Genomic DNA, 20,855 nt, shown 5'->3' with positions numbered 1-20,855 from the left:
AGGCATAATTAGGTAGAGAAATAACTACCTTTCAGAAAATAACCTTGAGATGATAAGTAGCAAGTGGGTGATGAAGTTCCTTCCTATGCCTTCATGGTCTCTATTTTTATTTTGGGGATCCAAATTGATTCCTGTTAAAATATACATGAAAGAATTGTTTCTAACAAAATGCTATCCTAGTATTCATTAGTGTCTTATCTGCTATTTCTAAAACTCCATCTACAATGACCTGGATAGCTGGGAAATGATGGGAACAGACATACACTGCAAAAAAAAAAAAAAAACAAAAACAGAGATCCTAGAATATTAGTTGATGGAGTAATATAAAGTTGAGAAAACACCAAAAAATACTAGCATAAGACATTGAGGTAGAGATCCTCTAAAATCTTCAGTCACAAGTCTGATCCTGCAAGGAATTAACTTCAGTAGCCATTCTATTTACAGAGGAAAGGACATTGTGAGTCCAAAGTTTTTCAGGAACAAAAGATGATTATTATGAGCATAATATTTTTAACTTAGTGGTTTATATTTCTATAGGTTTAATATAGGTATAAGAAAGAAAAGAATCTAGAAATTCTCAAAGTTGCACAATAATGATTGCCTTTTTGAACAGGCCCTAAATAAATGTTGGCTAAACTGAATTCATTTAAAAAGTAAATTTTCTTTAATACATGGAAACCAATTCAGAACTTAATGGAACTGAGACACAGTGAATAAAGGATTCATTTTGGAGATAGGAAGCCCTGAGTTCAAATCCAACCTCAGATACTTATTGGCTAGGTGGTGGTCCCTTAGCCAATCACTTAACCTCTGTCAGCCTCAGTTTCCTCATCTATAAACTGATTATAATAATAGCACCTACCTCTCAGTTTTGTTGTGAAGATAAAATGAGATATTTGTAAGGCATTTTGAAAACAAAGTGCTTTATAAATGCAAATTTTATTATTATTAAATTGTCATGAGAATCATGGACTTTTATTGTTGGAAGAGAGGAGAGGAATCATCTAGTCTAAACCCTTCATTTTATTTGGGAGGTGGGTTTGTTTGGAGTTTTTTAGTGAGGCAATGGAGTTCATTGACTTCCCCAAGGTCACACAGCTAGTAAGTATCAAGTGCCTGAGGATGAATTTGAAGTCAGGTCCTCCTGTTCTCTCCCCTATGTCACCTAGCTGCCGCCCATTTCACTTTTTAAATTAACTTTACCTATACCTTTTGCTTTTATACCACAGTAATTTTCAAATATAATACCCTTCCTACTCTCTCCAAAATATCAAAACAAGTTTTTATTAAGCACACATTCTATGCCTGGGTGAGAAGCTATGAGAAACTATGCTAAACACTTGGGATATAAAGAAAGATTAAAAAATAGTCCTTGACCTCAAGGAGCTCATAGTCTCATAGGGGATATATATATATATATATATAGGAATTAGCCATGTAAATACAGACAAGATATATACAGAATAAATGGGAAATAACCTCAGAGGAAAGTCATTGAGATTAAGAAGGACTGGGGAATATTTTTTGAAGAAAATGGATCTTCAGAGAGACCAGTATGAGGAAGGAGAGACAATTTTAAGCACAGGAGACAATCCAGGAAAATATACAGAAATGGGAGATGGAGTTTTCTGTTCAAGCATGAAGGCCGGTGGCATTGCCTCAGAGTACATGAAAAAAGCAAGGTATAACAAAACTGGAAGGGTAGCAAGCCATCATGTTACAAGCAGAATATAGACTGTCCTTGGTCCTAGAGGCAATAAGGAGTCACTGGAATTTATTAAGTGAAATGGTCAGATCTGTATTTCTGGAAGATCAATTTAACATTTGAGTAGAGGATGATTGACATGAGGAAAGACGAGGTCAGGAGACCGACTAGCAGGCTCTTGTAATAGTCTAGGTATGAGGGTGATGAGGGTGGTGGCAACGTCAGAGAAGAAAAGGAGACATATATAAGAAATCTTGCAAAGGGAGAATCCATAAGACTCAACAAGTGATTGAGGATGAGAGAGGTAAGAAAGTGTAAGGAACTGAGGATGACACCTAGGTTTTAAACCAAGGTGACTAAGATTATAATGGTTCCTTTGACAGTAATGCAGAAATTAGGAAAGGGAAGGGTCTGGGGAATATAATAAGTTCCATTTTGTAGATATTGCCTAAGAATATGTATATTCTTGGAATTCTATGGAATTTTCAGTTCAAGATTTCCAGTAGACAGTTGGAGATGTGAGACTTGAGGTCAGAAGAAAGGATAATCCTAAACAAATAGAACTGACCATCATCTGTATAGAGATCATAATTGAATTCATATGGGCCCATGAGATAATCAAACAAAATAAGATAGAAAGAGATGAGGTACAGGACAGCTCTAAGAAAAGAGATTTCCCTTGTAACAAAGAAAATAACCAGTTAAGCAAAACCAACTGGTATACTGACCAAGCAAGTATAAGCAACATTCTTCTCTCAGTCTCCCACCTCACCAACAAAAAGAGATGCATTTTCCCATTTCTTTTCCTGGGCTAAGATGAAAATTAAAATTACACAGCATTCCATTTCTAAACTTTTTGTTTTAAAAAGGAAGAAGCTAAATATAGTTTAAGGTTCCATTACCTATAATCTATACAATTATAATAGACTCCAAATTGATTTCCTTCTGTCAAATTTACACTTCAAGTGTACTATCAGCATAACTTCCTAATGCAGAACTCAGCTGTGTCATTCTCCTGCCCCCCAAATCTTCAATCATCCTGCATTGTTTATGAAATAAAATACAAATTTATTCTGAAATTTGATTCCAAACAACTATTTCAGGCCCCTTGTGTAGTCCATCTGTCAGCCTAATTGAGCTATTCAACTTGTCCTGCCCTTTCTCATTTCCATGACTTGAATGGTATTATTATTATTACCCTTGCCCCCTTGCCCTTCCTTCATGTTGAGGGCAGTTAGGTGGCCCAGTGGATGGTGTCAGGAAGACCTGAATGCAAGTCTGGACCCAGATATTTACTAGCAGTGTTATCCTGGACAAAACATTTAAAAAAAAAAAATCTCTGTTTGCCTCGGTTTCCCCATCTGTAAAATTAGGGTAATAATAGCACTATTTTGCAGGGTTGAGAAAATAAAATGAGATAATATTTATAAAATCCTTAACATAATGTCTGACACACAGGAGATCCAATATATATGTTTAATCCCTTCCCTTCCCTTCCCTTCCCTTCCCTTCCCTTCCCTGCCCTGCCCTGCCCTGCCCTTCCCTGCCCTTCCCTTCCCTGCCCTTCCCTTCCCTGCCCTTCCCTTCCCTGCCCTTCCCTTCCCTTCCCTTCCCTTCCCTTCCCTTCCCTTCCCTTCCCTTCCCTTCCTTTCCCTTTCCTTCCCTTCTCTGTGGAAATCTGTCTTTTCCTTCACGAGTTTTGATCTAGTCCTGAAAAGTAGTCTCTATCCTTAAATCTCTCATCCCTGCCTCTATTTAGACATCTTTTATGAATTGATCATCACTTAAATAATTGTTCAACTTAGATTATATTAAATATATTACTTGTATTATATCTATTTGTGCATTTTTCTCATCTATCTTACTTACTATAATAATAGCCCATATTTATTTAGTGGATTCAGGTCTGTAAAATGTTTTACTTGCATTATTTCATTTGATCCTCACAAGATCCCCACATTCAAGGTACTCTGTGAGTTTGTACACTTAAAATTATAATCATGATTGCCATTTATGGGTCTACTTTCAATAGTCAGGACACGATTAATTCAAAGCAAGGTCAGTTTTTGAAATGACATTGTAGAAGAGCATATCTCCAACAAAACAAAATACTTTCCCTAAGGGCACACTCCCCAATAAATACAAACAGCTTTAATGCAAAGAGTAGATATGTAGAGAGGTAGTTCATATCTCAGGCATCCAGGGCCTTTTTTAATTAAAAAAAAAGATAAAATTTAATAGTCCTCACCCTCCAGAAGCTTACATTCTGTTGGAGGGGTGAAGTTTGAATAAATAAATAAATTCAAAGTAAATATTATAAGGAGGCACTAGCAACTACATATACCGCAAAAGTCCTGAGAATGCTATATAATAAGATTAAAATGTACCAATATTTAACAAAATAAAAATATAATAAAATACTGATAATTTTTATATGTGTTTTATTAAGTCAATATGCTCCTGCAGGATATGTATGAATCAGAACCCCCCATTTCTGTTTGACTTTGACATCACCAATGCAGAAGATATCGCTTGAGTATTTTTGAAGAGAACAAGGATCTCAGAGGCAGAAGTGAGATAGGATTACACTCTAAAATGGAGGAAACCTAATGCAATGATATAGATTTAAAATTTATCAACAGACCCACTATGGGACAGGCACTGTTGGTACCAAAAAAAAAAAATGAGACAAGTCCTGTCCTCAGAGAGTTTGCATTCTAACCTCGTTCCTTTGTTTTATATACATGTATAACCTATATCTGATAGTTTACCATCTTAAGGAGGGGTTTGAGGAAGGTTGAAAGAATAATATTTGGAACTCAAAACTTTAAAAAATATTAAAAATTATTTTAGCATTGGAGAAAAAATGAAATATATTAAAATAACCTCATTTCCTTTTCTTTGTGGTTGATATTATCATACATGAGGATCTTTCCAAGCCTCAGAGTTGGTCTGAAGTTATGAGCCCCCCATATAACATGCACTAGAATTAAGGAAATGGGCATTACCAAGGTTGTTCCAATATTCTACCTAGTCCTAATTACTTGAATAATATAACTGAAGTCATGCTCAATCTCATGTCTTTGGAAAGGGTATCCAGCAGTGGACAGTTAGGTACTTGAAGGCTAAAAGCACTTCACCACTTCCCTAAATTAGATGATTAAAGTAAAAGTGATCATTCATTTCCTCATCTCTTTCTCACCTAGTCTTAACCACTGAATGAGTAAAGATTTTAGTTCAAAAAGACCAAGGTTTCCTACTGCATCTAGGTTTATCTCCAGTTGTCCTGATCCATTTCTGGCCACTGGGCTCAAATGGCTCCAGAGTTGTAAATGAGACCGATGACTTTGCACAGAACCCTCTCACTTAAATCCAATTCACATGCATGTCATGGTATCACCGTGTTGTCACGGTCTTCTTTGAAAATGAAGGACAATTCAATTGGGGAATGGCTTAGCAAACTGTGGTATATGTATGTCATGGAACACTATCATTCTATTAGAAACCAGGAGGGACGGGATTTCAGGGAAGCCTTGGAGGGATTTGCATGAACTGATGCTGATTGAGATGAGCAGAACCAGAAAAAACACTGTACACCCTAACAGCAACATGAGGGTGATGTTCAACCTTGAAGGACTCGCTCATTCCATCAGTGCAACAATCAGGAACAATTTTGGGCTGTCTGCAAAGGAGAGTGCCATCTGTATCCAGATAAGGTGCTGTGGAGTTTGAACAAAGTTCAAGGACTATTCCCTTTAATTTAGAAAAAAAAACAGATATCTTATTGTCTGATCTTGTTACCTCTTAGACTTCTTGTCTCTTCCTTAAGGATATGATTTCTCTCTCATCACACTCAATTTGGATCAGTGTACAACATGGAAACAAAGTAAAGACTGACAGATTACTTTCCATGGGGAAAGGGAAGTTAAGATTGGGAGGAACTTGTAAAACTCAATATTTTTAATAAAAAAATATATTTTATATAAGAAAATGAAGGACAAACAACAACAAATTAGATGATTATTCTGTGGAATATATATATATATATATATATATATATATATATATATATATATATATATACCAAAGTATGATATCTCTAACTTTAAAATAATTAGGCTGGGGGCAGCTAGGTGGTGTACTGGATAAAACACCGGCCCTGGAGTCAAGAGTACCTGGGTTCAAATCCGGTCTCAGACACTTAATAATTACCTAGTTGTGTGGCCTTGGGCAAGCCACTTAACCCCATTGCCTTGCAAAAACCTAAAAATAAATAAATAAATCATTGGACTAGAGGTTATTAAAAGAATCATACAATTTCATAAAAGCAATTCAAATGATTTCCCTTCCAATTCAACTATGAGACAAATTCATAGCTTATTTTTAGTTTTCATCCAAGACATAAACATATACCCACATATGTGCTCTTGGACACAATCATGTTGTGAATAGTATGTGAATCTTTAAAGGATCCATGCCATAACGAAGAAAGACAACAAAGTTTAAAGGAGTAGATGGAAAGAATGTGGGTTAGGTGGCACTGTGGATAGAGCTCCAGACCTAGAGTCAAGAATAGTCTCAGTTATTTACTATCAGTGTGGTCCTGGGTAAGTTTGCCTAAGTTTCTTCATCTGTAAAATGTGCTACAGAAGGAATTGGCAAACTGCTCCAGTTCTTTGCCAAATGGGGTCATGAAGAATAGGACACAACTGAAAAATGACTGAACAATAGCAGGAGTATGTATGTATATGTATATGTGTGTGTATGTGTATGTGTGTATAAAAATATTTATTAAGTATCTACTAGGTGCTTTTGCTAAACAATGAATGATAAAAAAAATAAAAGATATTTCTTCCTTTCAAGGACTTAAAATCAAACAGAATTGACAATATGCAAATAAATACATACAAAACAAAATATAGCAGGATAAATAGGAAATATTATATACATATATTTCTGGTTATAGATATATACATGGATATATATGTTTATACATGTGTGTATATTTCTTGCTGTACTATTTATTTATCAGTGTGTATATATATACATATATGTTCAACACAAATACATACACTGTTGTACTATTTATCCATTATTGAGTGTGTATGTGTGTGTGTAGATATACACATACACATATAACTGGGTAAGTAGGAATATAAGATTCTACCCAAGTAGATTTCCCTATATGACTAATCACTTTGAAGTGATCATGAATTACATACAGAAAGTTTTGCGGTATTAGGAAGTTTGATATAACTAACACAATATCATCTAAAAAAGGAGGCATTTGAAGGACCTTAGCATATTTAGGAATCCCTCTTTACCTTAGAATCTCATCTAGTTCTCCATGATGACAATGCTAAACACCTTTCTCCAGTCCTCTCCTGACAAACACCTTTGGTGAATATCACTCTCCCTGTATTCAACCTTGATAATAATGATCAATGAGTCATTAAACAAAGTTATCTCTGTTGTTAATATCTTCCAAAGGATTTTGCACAATTTTGATCTATGCATGGGAGATACCTTCCTGGTGTGTCATAGTATCAAGAAGTGAAAAATATCCTGAGACATCCTTAGGCCACCCCCTCTCATCTTATATATAAGGAAAGTGAGACTTGATATCAAAAAATATATAATGTATATGTAATATATATAATGTATATTTGAGTGTTTGTATATATATATGTGTATATATATTTATATTTATATAAATACACACACACACACACATACACACACACACACAGCACTTGAACCTGGTCCTGTGCTTCTAATGCAGGGCTTTTTCTATTATACCAAGCTGCCTAACCTCAAATATCCAGTAGAGTTTTAAAAATATTTCTTCTACCACTTCATCTGGCACCTATAATTGAAAATTCATTCCTTTGGATCATGAAGGCTTTCCTTGGCTTTAACTGTCTCCCATTAAAATATCCCTGGGATGAACACCTTAAGCTTTTATCAGCTAATAATTTAGGAGGAAATTGTGACTACAACTCTGTAGAAATTGGGCATAGAATAGTCAGGTATGCTTCTAAGAAAGAGTCAGAGTCAGAGTCAGAGAAAAGGAAAAATACTCAAAACAAACTTTGACAAAATAATTCATATTCTAGCACCCCCTAAGATTTTATATACAAATGGGATCAAAACCTAGAGGGGGATATTTTCTTTATTTGGCTACTTGCTCTACCTGGAATTACTCCAAGGAATCTCCAAAATATAACTCAGGTGTAGCTCATGTTTGGCTTTCCCCAGATGTGGGTAGATACAAACACTCAAAGTAATAAATGCAAATCGACATGGGAGAATCTTTATTTTACCCTCTAGGAAATGGGGGGGGGGGAGGAATTCAAAAAACTCACAGCCAGTCAGTCATAAACAGATCATAAAAAACAAAAGCAAAAAAAAAACCCCACACATTAGGTCCCCAAGGAATGGAACTGAAATTGAGGATACTATTGGGACAAACTTGATGTTCTGATCACTCCCTCTTTCCTACATAACCCTAGCGTCCCTAACAAGATTTATGACACTACCCTGCAATTTAGACTCCTTAAAGGTAGGGAGACTTTGGGGGCTACTAAACAAGAAAGGCCCAAGATGGTCTCAGTAATTCATAATATTGAAAGATCAGATTTCTTTCCCCTTCCATGGTAAGAAATTAGCTCTTCAGCTTGAGGTACTATGTGGTCAGTCTTATTCCTTCTTTAAAAAATATACTATTGAAAAAATCTGCTTGTAGAAGGTCTCTTCCAGACTCTCAAATCAGAGTTTCCCATGAGAGAACTTTCAAAACTGACACTACCCAGATAATCTCCCTTCTCTGGCAAAAAGGCTAGTTTCTAGAATCAACTTGCCTAAAAGTTCAAAACATCTTCTCTTCCACAAAAGAGTTTGAGTTCCTAAATATTGTCTCTTGGCTTCTTTGGCCAATGGGAAGAAAAAAAATTTGTTTCTTTCTACTAGGTGCTTTTCTTTAAAAAACAAAACCCAATAAATCCCACCTTTTTAAATAAATCTTTCTAAAAAAGAAATTCTAAGCTTAAATAACAATAAAATGAGTATTTACATATATTATAGAACAGAAGGAAAGAATTGTACAAGAGACTGTGACAATTATGTAGAGCTTGTTTTTTTCTTTTTAAGGAGAAAATAAATTTAACATATAACTTTCAGACCTGTCATGCTTGCATATGATTCCTTCTGGTCTTCCTTCTGTTCCTTAGTTTTGCCTATCCCTATGCCCTTTTCTCTCTAACCAACTTCCAAATAGAAAAGAGAGAAAGAAAAATAAAATCCTTGAAATAAATAAATAGGGGGGAAAACCAATACATTATCCATGTTCAAAAAATATTTGTCTCTTTCTGCATCCTGAGTCCATCACTTTTGTCAGGAAATGGGGAGATGAATAGCATACTTCTGGAAACATAGTTGGCCATTTCATTAATCAGAATTCTTAAGTTTTTCAAAATTGTTTTCATTTACAATGTTATTATTTATTGTATAAATTGTTCTCCTTGTCTGTCAATTCTCTTCTATCACTATCTATTCATTTAAGTTTTCCTAGGTTTCTCTAAAACTATCCCTTTTATAATTTCCTTTGGTATAAAAATATTCCATTACATCCATCCATACATGATAATTTGTTCAATCATTGCTCAGTTGATGGATAACTGGTTAGTTTTATGTTCTTTGCCACTACAAAATTAAGTGTTACCAATTTGTATACATCTAAGTCCTTTTCTTCTTTCTTAGATCTCTTTGGGGGCATGGGTTCAGTAGTAGTATTGCTGGGTTAAATGGTCTATAATACTTTAGCAATTTTTCAAGCATAGTTCCAAATTGCTTTCCAGAAGGTCTGGCCCAATTGTCATGTGCTTCTATGGGATCATTTTCATTGTAAGTTATTCTCATGTTGGGGGTTGGGAAATTCTGTTGTTAGGTCTCTGGTCTCCTACATGCTTTGAAAGGAAATAGAAGGGCAGAAGGTGACCAGGAACTTGAGATCAAATAATTCCCCTTTTAAGCTATCTGGGCATGCCCTTGAAGCTAACCATGTATTTCTGCAATAAGTTACCATGAATTGTTCTTGGGGTTGGCGAAGAATTTCCCCATTACTCATTCGTTCTTATACTCTATAAAAAAAAAAGTTAGAGGAAGAAGGCAGAGAAAAGGAGATGGAAGGAGGAAAAGATTGGATTATCTAGTTTAGCTATTTACTTTTCTAGATTCCAGAGAAGGTTGGTTTCTCCAACTAAAATATGTACTGAATCTCAGTCAGCCAATCACCAGGACATCCTTCTGTCCTTCAAATCAAGTGTCAGCAGACATGTCCTTTAAAATATCTCCTAACATAACTCTCTGCCTTTAATCTCATCAAATCAATTGAGCACTGATCAAGGACCTTTCTTGATCAACCCCAGATGTAAACCTATTTCATATGTTCATTATGATCAGCCCTGATTCTAAGCTCTCTGAAGGTTCTTCTCACCCTTCTCCTTCTACAAATACTCTGTTTCTACAGACTCCTTGCAGATCAAGTGGCAAATTATTCCCTTCTTTCCTAGTAGGTGATAAAAGATTTCTCTGATTCCTTATCTATCCCCATGAACCTTGTTTTTATTTATTTTTTTGAAACCACATCAGAGAAGGGCATGTTCAGAGTTTTTTGACCATATAGTTGTATTGCATTTTTTGTTAATAAAAGACTTACTGAAGAATCAAAATTAGTTTGTGCTTTGTCACAGAAATATTATTGGTCCTAGAACTTAAAACTTTTAGGCTTAAACATATCTAATCTCTGAACCCCATCTGAATATGGAGTGAGATCTGTATTTTAAATAATTCCTGGCTCTCAGAACCACATGAGAAATGGAACTTTGATGTTAGAATATCTTCCTACTTCAATTATTTTCTAAGCCTGAATCCAATGACTTGAAGTTCCCTCTACCATTGTTCCCCCACTTTCCAGTTATCACTGACATCATAAGGCAATCAGAAACAAAATAAGAAATAACTAAGCCCCTTAGGGAAGTTCTTGAATCCCAAATTTCCACATAATTTTCCTCCAACTAAATTTCTTTAAACTTTTTCATATTCATTGTTTTCACCTGTGACACATCCTACTTATCCTTTCTGTATTATTCAGTCTGCCTGCTTTCAGGGGAAGCTATTGTATTCAGAACACGCACTTGAATTTCAAATCACTTGTGTCTTTCTTGCTAACCTGTTTTACCGCAACTTCATAAGCAAGAATTCATTAATTTAGACACCACTAATTTAGAATTTGTGATAATCTTGACAGGATCTGTACTGAGGCTGATCTTCACATTATGATAAAAGGGATTCCTAAACAAATTATTGATATAAACAAAATAGGGGATGGAGGAAAGGAAGGGGAAGGAATAAGAAGAGGAAAAAAAACTTTTCAAAATACCCAAACAGTTGAAATGCTAATTATAATTTATTCTTATCTAGTCATTCAAACAAATTCACTGAGGACCATTGCAAGATGATCAGCATAGACCTAAATCAAGTTATAGTAATGCTTGATTTTAAATACCCTAAATAAAATACATCTAATTTTCCTTGAGTTGAATGGATATCTTCCTATTGACAAAAATAAACTTTGACACCCCCCCCCCCAACTAGAAAGAAAAATGAAGATTGATGATCATGGGATTTTCCATTTTTTCTTTTCCTTTTTCTTATTTCCTTTCCATGGCAGTGCCATGCAGGAGTAGTCCTGGATGGAGCAGAGAGGAAGGGAGGGGGCAGTTGAAGTTGCAAAACAGTGTATCTCCTACAGCAGCATCTCCATCTGATTTTTTTCATTCCCTACCCTTCATCATCTCCACTCTCCCCCATCCCACTACTATCTCCAGTTTCCATTAGGGAGGCAGATCAGAATATAAAAAAGGAATGTTAAGATTTAGGTTAGTTGGAAACTACATGTAATAATACAAATACATGTAGAAATACAAATAAATAAAATTATCTAAATTTTTTTAAAAAAAGGATTCTGGTTAGAGTTAGAGGATAGCATCATCTTGTTCTGCTGCATGGGGAAAGAAAGGAAATCCCCAAGATTTGGGGAAAAAGAGCAGTCTATTGAAGCAGCTATTTGTATATAAGAAGTAATATAAGTCACCTGCATTTAAGTTACAGTCTAGCTCTTTGGTTCTTTAGATATACCTCTGTCCTTGACAAACAGCAAGGAAGGGCTTGGTATGATGCTCTCAATCCCAGAATCCTACTGATAGAGATAAAGGGAGAACCCACTGTTATTAGAGAAATAGAATGAAGCAAAAGCAATGCTAGAGAATCCAGAGCCATGAATGCCATTTTCCGCTTAACTTACATTATTGTGAGATGAGTTCTCTCTCAAAACAACATCGAACACCATAAATTGACTTACAATCCTGTCCCTACAAACTCGATCAATTTGTGGCCAGGTAGTCAGATGGAGTAAAGGGTGTGAAATCAATAGGCCATTACATAGCCACTTAGGAAATCCACTTACTTGGCAGCAAACTTTCTGGGGAAACTTCAAAGACAAAAAACCAGTAACAATATGTTTATGGTATATTTTGTACCAGATCACTTCACAAATACCATGTACCATCAGAAACATTTGTCTATTAGTTTTTTTTTTCTCCTCTATGTCATCATTATAGAAAACTACATAATCACTTTATTTTTCATAGGTATTTAGTATGGAGATAATTTTTCAGTGTTTCCCCTTTGAACTACAGGAGACTATGATACAAAGGCTATGTGCATAGATCATCACTGGAGGGTCTGGGCAGAGAAAAAAATATTCTAACTATTTAAGTCTGACACTTCATTATGAAATTATTTCCTACTTTGACCTGCTTCAGGGAAAAGTTGCATGGACTGAAGTCCAAGTGTTTTTGAAAGATGATAACTACATTAACAATTTAGTTTCTCACTATTGTTCTATTAGAAACCAGGAGGGATGGTTATTCAGGGAAGCCTGGAGGGATTTACAGGAACTGATGCTGAGTGAGATGAGCAGAACCAGGAAAACATTGTACACCCTCATAGCAACATGGGGGTGATGATCAACCTTGAAGGACTGGCACATTCCATCAGTGCAACAATCAGGAACAATTTGGGGCTGTCTGCAAAGGAGAGTACCATCTGTATCCAGAGAAAGAACTGTGGAGTTTGAATAAAGACCAAGGACTATTACTTTTAATTTAGAAAAAAAAAAACCTGATATCTCATTGTCTGATCTTGCTATCTCTTATACTTTATGTTTCTTCCTTGAGGATATGATTTCTCTCTCATCACATTCAATTTGGATCAATGTATACCATGGAAACAATGTAAAGACTGGTAAATTGCCTTCGGGGGGGGGAGTAAGATTAGGGAAAATAATTGTAAAACTCAAAATAAATAAAATCTTCAAGTAAACAAAATTTAGTTCCTTTGCCCACTTTATAAAATTTTCTAATATTTTACCTACTACTCTATATAAACTGTCACAATTTTTAAAGAATTTTATAAAAATCTCATAACACTGAATTTCTCAAATCAACATTAATCTAGTTCTAGTCCATACTCTATGAAAAGGTATGGTAAGGATGGTAAGGATATTAATATAAAAGTTAGTTTATGACTTTCAAGGGCTTATCTCCAGCTAAGACAATAAACCTCTTTATTATTTTGTTGCTAATTTATTTACTGACAGCCAGGATGAATTCTAAAACCTAAAAATAATACCCAAAATAGGTTACATTAAGACCTACTTTGCTAAATGAAAGGTCTGATTTAATTGTTTTTAAAAGATGACTTTCAGAATAAAACAGAAATGTATGCATGTGGACTCTAGTTATACTTAAACCTGTTTGCTCCAAACCAGGGGATGGAAGGGATTGAAGGCAAAGACCAGCTAATATCCTTGGGGTAATATAACTTATAAGACTTTTTAAAAATCTCTACTTCCAATACATAGAAAACATTGAAATCATTTTTCTATAACTATTTACAATAATACTAGATAGATGTCAAAAAATGAGTCATCCAGGATCCTAGAAATAATTTTAGAAAAACGTTTCAAACAAAAATAGTAATAACAAATACTTTATTTGATATTTTACTTATGTGATACTTTAATTGAGTGCATGGGGGAAAAAATCACTCATTTCAACTGATTAAGTTATAATAAGTATCATATATTAAATGTGATCGACACACTACTTTTTCTATTTAATAGTACTTCACACAGACTTTTCCCTCTTCAATCTTTCAGTAATCTTAACATATTTGAACTTGAGTTACTTATATTATCTCCTTAAAATTCCTGACAATTCATCAATACCACAATTGTTCACCTGCACATTTTCCCTTCCCTTCAGTGGTCAAATTAGATTAGTCTGCAGGGCACTGTGAGAGGTACTTTCAAAACAGCTTGTAATTGAGAATAAGGATTTTCAACAAGGCTCAAATGTACATTTATAGTATAAACAAGAAGATTGTTTTGTACTTAGTATTTAATACTGCATTTTCTAATGAGTGCAAATGCATCTATATTTTCAAGGTTAAGTTCTGCTCTAAGGAATTTGGTGAGGCAAAGCTTTTTTAAACACATGCAAATCACAATTCTATTCTAGCCTACAACACTTTCCTGTGTGCCCCACATAGTCCTGTTCACTTGACCTTACAGTCCTTCAGCATAATGAAAGAATTTGGCTCATTAGCTAAACTACATGAGTTGATTGGCACTATTTTTCACCTTTAAGTACACAAGAGTACTACACTGTGTGCAGTCCTAACAAAGAAGGTTTGGAAACCACCTTACAAGGCGACCTCAAGACCTGAATGGTCAAGAGCACAGTTTTCAGGATGAGAAGAATAAACTGTTTTCCATCCCATTGAACAAGTACTTGATAACTAGTGACCAAATACCTGGACTGAGCACTCAACACTTTCATTACAGAATTCCCTCCCTCATTTGCAAGTAAAAGAGATTCTAAAGTAAGAGTTCTTAACTTGGGGTCCATGTATTCCCAAGTGGATGGATAGATTTCATGAGATCCAAGAGCTTGGATGGGACAACAATTACATCTCTATTTTTACTAACCCGTAATTGAAATCTAGCTTTTCCTTAGAGTAGTACAATATTTTTAAATAGTTGCAGCTTGAAAGATAAATGTTTCTTTTTTTAAAAAAAAATGTCTGTATCAGAGAGCAGCTAGTCTCAACTATGGAAACTGTCTAATGCAAATTTTATTTTTCACCTCATCCAGCTAAGCTATTGGTCAGGAGAGGCAGGAACTAGGGCCTCTATTCAGAAGAAGACAACAAAAACAGGTAAAGACTAATTTCTTAACTGGCAGGAAATCTGATATTTGGGGCATATACTGAGGAGAACTTTTGAAAACTCTTTAAATTTGATTGTATGAAAACATGATCTTTCCACCATTTTATCATTCCTTTTTCCAGCTTCACCATGAGGGCACAAAAACATCAAAAGGAACACAGCAGAGAACCTTCTAGTTTTCCAGATATCATAGGAAGCCAAACTTAGGATATCCTTATTAATTCTATTAGTCTAAGCAAAATAAACAGATAAGAGATCTTAGAGAGAATCACACTCATATCATTGAGACACTCACAATATGAGAGACATAGGTACTGAGAAGGACCAAGGGAATGGCAGATTCACAATTCCAATGGACTCTGGGGTATATATTCTTTTTGAGAACATTGGAAAAAATTACCAGCATTATTTACATTCTTCCTTCCTTCTTTCCCCCCTCCTTCTCCCTCTATCTCTCTTTTATTTTCTCTCTCTCTCTCTCTCTCTCTCTCTCTCTCTCTCTCTCTCTCTCTCTCTCTCTCCCCCACCCTTTATTTCTCTCTCAGATCCCCAAATATGGTACAGAAAGAGAAGTAATATTCCTTATTTCCCATGACACTTCTACACTCTCTTATTCACTACAACTAAGCAATTTTTCTTTTTGGGGGGGTTCATTTTATATATCTACATATTTTATAAATTCCATTTTTCTATATCCCCCAGTATATTCCTAGTAGAGTTATTTGTCAGTTCTGACATCATCCTCCCTCTTAATCAAGGAGTTTGATAAAGATCAGTCATCTTCTTTACCCTTAACCTTGGCCCTTATGTGCCAATGAATGATTGTGGTACTGATGAATTGTCAGGAATTTTAAGGAGATAATCTAAGTAACACATGTTCAAAAATTATGATTATAGAAGTATATATGCTAGTGCTTTCTCACAACTTCCTTAACTCCCATTATTTGTTTCTTCACTTCCCTTGAACCACCCATCATGATGATTACATCTTAGATCTCATGATCACCTATATTTAAAGATGTCCGTGATCTTGAAGTCTAAAAGTCCCATAATAGCATTATATCTTCTTTAGTTATTTCTAATTCATTATGACCTGATCTCAACATTAATTTAAAAAATTTTACATATTGATCTTTCCATGGTCCTAGTTTTATTTTCCTTCTAAAAGATTTGGGACAAAACCAAAAAATTGTTTGATAAGCATAAGCACATATTGAAAAAATAATGCAAACTTCTTCACATATAGATTTTTTCAACAATGCCTTTAATTCAATTCCTTAAAATTGTTTATTAAGCAATCTGTCAGAACTCTTGTTTATCACAAGATTAACCCAACTTGTCCATTTTGCCATCAAACACATACCATAGTTTGTTTGGACAGTGCACAGCTAAGGTGAAATGTAAAATACCTAATTAGCAGCCCTGAAAACTGCTTTATGTTCTGATAAGGTTTAAGTATTATCCATCCCAGAAACAATCTCCTCAGAGATTGTAACTTACATGCTGGTGGGGAAAGTGCTTATAACTGTAGTTATAAATTAAGTTACTGAATCCTACTTTTAGTTTGTTTTATCAAATACCTACTTATGGCTGTCCTGTTCTAAAGCATTTTTTTGTATGTAGGAATAAATTATCTGGCCCATACTATAAAAAACTCCATTTGATATTATAGTACACCCCCCCTCCCCAATATGTGAGGTCCTCATAAAAACAACCACTCCTCTCATGGGAGGGAGAGACACATAATCAAGGTACTCTTGTGGGTTCATATCTACTCAAACAATAGCTTTCAAGCTCCAATCAATATGCTAGCTTTCTTCCTAGTCACTCAAAGGATGCAATTAGTTTAAAGCAAAGGTATTTCCTATAAAAATATGTCATGTAAAATTTGTTTAAAAAATCATCCCATGTAAATAGATCATACCTCTCACAAATATACACATCTTGTACACATACTGTATCCACCTTGTACATACTGAATATTTATAAGCTTACAGAAGGATCACTCTATGAAGGGTCTATTCACAGGAAATAAGGGTTGAAGGGCAACAAATACCTCTAATGTTATGTAGGATTTTAGATATCTTCTAGTTTCTCACCATTCTTCTCTCACTAGACCTGTTCTTCACAGGGTACTGTACTGCTAGCAAATACACTGTTTTGTTGGGCTCACTAGGCCAGCTTTTTTGTGGAAGGGGTGAGGGTGGGATAAGGGCATCTCTGGACCTGTTGCTCTCCTGGACTCCATCGATGCATCATTGACTTTGCTTTTCTGGTTGCTCCCTACTAGAATGACAACATTCTAGACAGCCTGTTCACTCTTCCACAGAACACAGAGAACACCTAAGTATACAGTTCAATAGTTCTTTGCTAAGAAGTCTAAAATTGAGAATGTAATGAGGTTAGATCAAGAGCAAGATTCGTTTTAGTTATTATTTAGTCATCTCTTCCACCTGCAAATCTCTGTACCAAAATAACTTAGCAAAAAAGAAAAAAGAAAAAAATCCCAGGTTATTTACATTTGTTCTCTATTTTTAGTCATCTCTCTGTTTAAATTTTTTAGTATATTTTAAGCCCCTATTTGAGCATGTTTCAACCTGTAAGAAAATACTGTATTTGTTTTTATAGCCTATTTCCATTGCTTTAGAAGAGAACTGTTTTATTTTCATCTGAGAGTTTTCAGTAAAGGTTATACAAGGCCAAAGTGTCTGACTGTTTTGTCAACAGGTTATGCTAGGGTACTCAATAAAATGGTGCTAAATTCAGAGCCACTTATCATGTGTCTCTTTTTATGTGGCTCAATTTTTCCATTACCAGCAATTCCCAAATGCTAATAAACCCAAACATAGTATTTATGGTGGGAACGATTTCATTATGCCATTCAGAGATAATAATTTTACACCCTGGAAAATAGATAGTAAAGGATAGGAAAAAAAAAAACAACCTTGAAGGAAATTTATCTATTAGATTTTTTATCTCATTGACCAGAGGATGTTTGAGTCTATTGTTTCTCCCAGGTTCACCCTAGGGTGGGGACAGAATAATACCTTTCCTGGGCTATGACTGAAAGATTTCCATTGCAAAGAGTTTGTCCTCTCATATTGAGGCAAGGGCTGAAGGAGATCAGGACAAGATTTTCACTTAGAAAGGGATAATATTGGTCCTGGAGAGCAGAAATTAATTGCCAGAAATTCTGACTGCTGAGTTGAGGGACTGACTGGGAGTCATTTCATTTCATACATGGAGTAATAATAGAGAAGATGTAAATTCATCATGGAGAACACAGCACTTGACTTTTTGAGAGGACAGGTATGTTTCTGTGCCTAGTCTATGAGAACTTGGTCCCTTTACTAATTTCCCTCAAAAATGTTGTAGCTAGACAGCTCATATTATTGTCAGTACTGATCACCAGAGAAATAGTTCTCTCTCTTTGTGATGAAGAATATGGAGGATAAAAGGAAAAGGAGGATTCACCATTTAAAAAAAAAAGACATGCTACTCAAAATTAGATTTTTATTTAGTTCTTACAAGATTCATTCCTTTGGTCATGAGATATATTTTTTGGTTTGAATTATTTTATGAAAATGGAATAATTCCTAGTTGATAAATGAGCCAGTACCTTAGAAGTGCTTAAATGAGATATAAATATGATAGAATCTTTATAAGTCAATTAATTTAACCTTTTCCTGCAGCCTGAATGCTCTCTACAACTCTCTCACAAAAACAGTAATCTAGTAAATACACCCTTTCTATATGGAACGCAGATCTATAATTGGCTCTTCTCACCTTTCCTCTCTAAATCTAACTTTGTTGCAGTTCAGTAATTTTCAGTTGTGTCCATGACCCCATTTGGGGTTTTCTTGGAAAAGATTTCCTTCTCTAGATCATTTTATAGATGAGGAAACTGAGGCAAACAGGGTTAAGTGATTTGCCCAGCTAATAAGTGTTGGAGGTCAAATTTGAACATGAGTCTTCCTGACTCCAAGGCCAGTTAATTCTCTATCTTCTGTATCATTTAGCTGCCCAACGCTACCTTTACCAGACTTCATTCTTCTATTCTTCACCAATCTCAAAACCATTAGAAAGACACCTATTTCACACATTCATCTTCTGTTTTTTTAGCACCAACATTAACACAAACATTAACTGCTCTAAAATCCAGTTTGTTATTTCACTTCATTAACTCATCACTAAATCTCTGCATTATTAATATCTATCTCTCCTTTCACATGTCATTTCACCTTATCATTTCCTTCTATATTTATAATAATGACCAGGATCATTCTTCAAATGATTGGGTCAGCTCCTTTTGATCATAATCTACATTTTATGAAGACCAGCAGGAATAGAAACTACCAATCACAATGACTTTCCATAGCTCTGAAAAATGTCCAGAGATAGCCATTTAATTATGATTGTTATTTTTTTAAATAAAAAGATTCAAAAGAAAAAGTCTTTCTTCCTTATATTGACTATTAGAGACTGTTATATTATAGGGAAAGGTATGGTAATATAGTGGATAGACTGAACTAGCTATGTCAGAAGGCTTAGGCCTTAAATGAGTTGGTGAATTCACTTAATCCTTCTCCTTACCTTATAAATAGCTAGGTGGTATAGTAAACAATGTGCTAGACTTGGAGACCTGAGTTCAAACCTAGCCTTTAAAAATAAACCTAAAAGGGGTGGCTAGGTGGCATAGTGGATAAAGCACTGGCCTTGGAGTCAGGAGTGCCTGGGTTCAAATTCAGTCTCAGACACTTCATAATTGCCTAGCTGTGTGGCCTTGAGCAAGCCACTTAACCCCATTTGCCTTGCAAAAACCCAAAAAATAAAAAAATAAACCTAAAAGGCCCATGTACTCACACAGTGCCATTTTGGTTGAATTCAGCAGAAACAAATAACAAACTTCAATACACCAATAGTTGAATTTAATGAAAATGATCAATTAGGGGATTCTACCTGTCCTAAACTGTGTAATACTAGATAATAATTTAACCCCTCAGTTTCTTCATCCATTTGCCTCAGTTTCCTCATCTATAAAATAATAACTAGAATCATTAGTGTTTTAAGGTTTACAAAATGATTTATTTACATGTTTTCATTTGTTCCTCACAACAACCACATGAAATAGGTGCTGTTATTACTCTCATTTACAAACTTTATGAGGCTGGAAGTACTATATAAATGCTATTATTATTTTAAAATATTTATAATATATTATCTATCATTTATTGATTGATATTGTTATATGTTACATATAATACTATCACAAATTATTATCAAATGGTAATTATATAATAATGGTAATTATTTCAAAAGGCTGACATTAAGGAGCAAATGATAAAATGTATTCAAAACATGTTGTGAAAGTCAAAGCACTGTGGCAGTTATAATTATTCTAATCAGACTTGGTATTTAAAAAAATCTGATGTTCCATCTGTGTGGTTCTATAAGTTAGAGCTCATTTCAACCAACCCAATTAGGCAGCAACATTCATGAATTATAGTGAAATTATGTTTAAACCAATTCTGATTAAAACTAGTGGACTTCCCCACAAAATCTGGAAATTTTTTGGTTATACATATATTTTTACTATTATAATAAGTTTGACCCTTATAGAAAGGTGAAGGAACAAGCACTTATTTGGTGCCTACTAGGAGCTGGTGTTAAATATTTTACAAATATCATCTCATTTGATAATGATCCCATTTTGCCATAAAGGAAACTTGAAGCAGATAGAAGTTAAATGACTTGTCCAAGATCTTACAGCTAGTAAGTCTCAGAGGCTGAATTTGAAAT

The sequence above is a fragment of the Macrotis lagotis genome, chromosome 1 (assembly GCF_037893015.1).
Source record: "Macrotis lagotis isolate mMagLag1 chromosome 1, bilby.v1.9.chrom.fasta, whole genome shotgun sequence".
Lineage (NCBI taxonomy): Eukaryota > Metazoa > Chordata > Mammalia > Peramelemorphia > Peramelidae > Macrotis > Macrotis lagotis.
Note: the sequence above shows the minus strand (reverse complement) of the source record.